At 53.8% G+C, this 3,883-nt stretch overlaps 1 long non-coding RNA gene across 1 annotated transcript; it reads right to left on the reverse strand.

The window, feature by feature from the left end:
- Positions 1-535: 535 nt before the first annotated feature.
- Gm29595 (predicted gene 29595) lies at positions 536-3,403 on the reverse strand. The gene is made up of 2 exons (NR_167743.1): positions 2,933-3,403; positions 536-826 (listed from the first exon to the last, which is right to left on the reverse strand). It is a non-coding gene; the product is annotated as a predicted gene 29595 (long non-coding RNA).
- Between the last annotated feature and the right edge of the window lie 480 nt (positions 3,404-3,883).

A 3,883-nucleotide genomic window follows, 5' to 3' on the forward strand; every position in this document is an offset into this window, starting at 1 on the left:
CTGCACGGTTTGCATGACAAGCAGCCAGAGGCCTCAGTGGGGAGAGGTCGCTCACCTCTGACCAGGATATAATTGGAAAAAGAAGGTCATTGCCGCCTTTGCTTCTGGGGCAGATCGGCTTAGTTCCATTTGTGTCACAAGCTCTTGCCAGCACATATTCTCAATGACATGGAGACAATGGCTGTGCCCCACCATGGAGCCCACAGAGATGTGCTCAATGTGACACAAACATACCACAGACCCACACTCACTCTCATCAGAGCAGGCATGTACACTGTCACGCGCACACAATAGGTACTGTCAATAAACACAGGCGACATTGATGACACACAGGACGATGGGTACCCAGTGACATCCAGACAGAGAGGGTGCACAAAGAGAAGCAAAAAGCAATGCTTATCCAATCACACAGATACCCAACATTCACACATTTGTGACATGGGCATATTCACAAGGGCAAATACCCAGGGCTGAGCTACCACATTCAACCAAAACAAACAAACAAACAAACAAAAACCCAACGCATCAGTAGTGGTTCTCTTTAGGTAATACGTGGAATTGTATCAGAATTAAATGGGGGAGCTCTGACAAAGGTACATGATTCCAGAACCCCCTGCTGGCACATGCACACCTTTTACAGTTAAGGAATGTGAGTAAATCTATTTGTGTTAAAGGAGCTTCATCAAGCAATTCTGATGGAAACAGAGGCTGGGAATCATTGATGAGCTTCTACCGTTGGGCTCTCCTCTTCCCAATGGTACAGCTTGTTGGCAGGGAGGTCGGGCTATATGTTCTTTTCACAGTCCAGGAGGGGACAGGTTACAAGCTGATGAAAAGAAAGGGGTGATGTGTCAGTGACCAAGAGATTAGGTGGTCAGACAGTTCCCAGGAAACGAAGGAGTTAAAACTGGGCTTCATGCCATTGATCCTTAGCAACCTTGGCTGGACTGCTTAGCGCCTTATTCAGCGCGTTGAAGGACCCCTCTTGTGGGGGACATTTCTAGGATTCCATATATCGCCGTCAGGATGTGACGGCCCAAATGGCATACCCAGGTCTAGCTGACAGTAACCATTGGCTAGCCCCAGGCTCTTTGGGCAATAAACTGCTCCAGGGTCCCAGGGAAACCAGCCCAATACTAGTGAAAGTCAACGGCTCCTCCTATTCCTGGGCAGGGGCACTGCCCTTCTCCCACCCCAGCTGCATGCACCTTAAGGCCTCTGGGAGAGGGTAGAGGTCGTTGGCCATGCAAGGACCAGGCATTGGAAGCGACAGGTCACAGACAGCCTCGACGAGGAAGCACGGAGATCCCCTTGGCGACCAACAGGGTCGCGCCGCCCCCTGGCGGTTCCACAACACAGTTGAGGTCGGAGAAGCCAGCAGTTTGGGGGTCGCACAGCTCAGAGACTGGTTCCTCCTTCCTCAATTCTAGGGGTTGAAGGATGGGATGCTAAAGCAATGCCCCCATAAGGACCTCCTGTACCGTCCTTCCCTTTGACCCTCCCCCGTCCCCTTCTTTTTCTCCTCTCCCCCTCCTTCCCTCTCCATCTCCACTCTTCTTCCTTCCTCCTCTCCTCTCCCTCCCTCCCCGCCGTCCTTCGCCCACCCCTCCCGCCCCCGCCAGGCAGCGCCTCGGTGCGCCAGCTTGGCAGTTAGCCCATTAGATCTCGTACTATTGATCCGCTTCTGAGCCGAAGCTGACAGTGCCCCCCTTCCCGATCCCCCCCCCCCGTCCCCATTCCCCGCGGCCCCCTCTCTTCTCCCCTCCCTCCCATCTTCAGGCAGTCCTGGCCTGAGATCACCCCAACACCCCCTCTCCCGCCCCCCAGCCCTCAGCGGGCTGTGCGGAAGTCTCGCCCTCACGAAGGACAGGAACAAATGTAATTAAAGCGATCTGCAAGGGGGGTACGTCCTAGCAAGCAAGCGCAAGCGGGGGTCCCAGCGGCCCGCGCGGGGCCCGCCACCTCCTTTCTTCCCCGTCCCTTCCTCGCGCACCCCACCCCCGGCCCCCCGGAGCGGGAGCATTTGGGTTGAGCGGCGCCTGTCCTATAAATCCACATATAATTCTCGCCTTTCCTGTTCAGCTAAGGAAAATAAACGTGTAAGGCTGTTTCTGGGAGCCCAGCTCGGGGACCGCTCTAAATTCTCCTCTTATTGAGTCGAGGCTGGAAATCATTCAGCTCGGCGGCGCGCCCCAGATCCCCCCCGCCCCCCCGCAGGTCGCTGGGGTCCGGGCCCGCGCCTGCCGCGCACACGCACGCGCGCACACAGAAGGCAGGCGCTGGGTATATAAATATCTCCAGCTCTCCCCATAGCCGGGCAGATTTATTCCGCTGCCAAGCCTGCAGAAAATTGACTTGTTCATGGAGGCGGCTATTGACACATCACCGGGGGGAGGGTTAGGGGAGAAAGCAGTGGAGCCGGCGCCCCTCCATTATACGTTAATGTAATCAGCAGTGTGCGAAATGACTGCGCGGAAAATAGCATCACTGACATTTATATTAGAGGATATTGATGGCAGGAGCTGTGACCGCATCACTCTGCCTCCCGTTTCCACGGATTGACACAGGAGCCTCTTGTTGGCTCCATCCACGCTTGCCTCCCCTCCCCCTCCCCCTCCTTCCCTTCTCTCTTCCTCTCTCCGCCCACTCTGTGTCTCTCCGGCTCTCCCCTTCTCTTACCCCCACTCTGCTTGTTCCCTCTTCTGATCATTCATTTTCCAAACAACTCTTGAGTACCTACTGGGTGCCCCTCTCAAGGATCTTTGCTCGTGAATTTGCCTAGGTTTATCCCTCTCTTCCCACCCACCCCCTTTCTGCTTTTGCCCGCTCTCTCCCGCCTCCCCAGCTCAGCTTCCCCTCCCCCTTCCTGCCTTGGCTCGATGGCTGGACCGCTGCTGTCACAGCAGATAGATAATTGAAAAATGGTCCTCACCTTTGCAGCCAGCAGGAGTGGTTCAGGCGGTAACCGCCGGGGTTACCTAACTCCATCTCTCAGGCCCAGGCTCCAAAAGAGATTCTGAGGAAATTGGATTTTACATGGCTGTTTTATCTGGGCAGAGGTTTTAGTGTATATAAATACAGGCAAGGACGCCTTGGCGGGAAGGATGAGTGAGGCCAGATGTTCTGTTCTACCTACACCACCTCCAGGTTCAGAGGAGGCGGGCAGGCCTTGGGCTCTGCTCTGAGTCCCAGACCTGAACATCCGTGCATTGCCCGTCATTATTAGGGACAGAAAGAGGTTAATGCCTATCAGCAGCTCCTCCAAGGCTGTCTTGGGAATACAAGTGTCTTTGTCAGGGCGTTGCAAAGCACGATGCTGAGAAGAAAGAAAGGAAAAAGACCGGAGAAGTTTGAAGGCTAATTCTCTCAGGAAATATTTATGGAAACTTTACCTCTGAGTATTGTTTTGAGGATACAAGAGTAAGTGGTTTAGGCATAGCTGTTGCCTTCAGAAATAGTCTGCTTAGGGCATTGTGGGAGCTCAGGCTAGAGAGAGAGAGGGAAAAAAAAGGCCAAGAGTGGGGAAAAAGTAATGTTAAGATTTCTTCCTTGGGACCTGATCAAGAGGGGAGCTTGGAAAAAGAAGGAAACAGAGCCCGCTGGGAGATGGAGATACCCTCCGGGGTACTCTGGCCTCAAAATATCTAAGAGCACTTAGTTCTCAGCAGTCACTGAACCTGTGGGCTAGCTCACTCCAAGATGGGAGTCTCTGGAGGGCTAAAGTGCTGTACCATCAAGGATCCAAACTCGGGGTGAGAAAAGTACCCGAGTGAGGAGTGCTTTGGGGGAGGTCTAAATGGGAGGCACAAGGCCACCTAGGAACACCAGAAGAAGCCAAACATGTGAGACCATCCGTATATAAAGGGAAGATATTTACCTTGGC

The sequence above is a fragment of the Mus musculus genome, chromosome 19 (genome assembly GCF_000001635.26).
Source record: "Mus musculus strain C57BL/6J chromosome 19, GRCm38.p6 C57BL/6J".
NCBI classification, from domain to species: domain Eukaryota; kingdom Metazoa; phylum Chordata; class Mammalia; order Rodentia; family Muridae; genus Mus; species Mus musculus.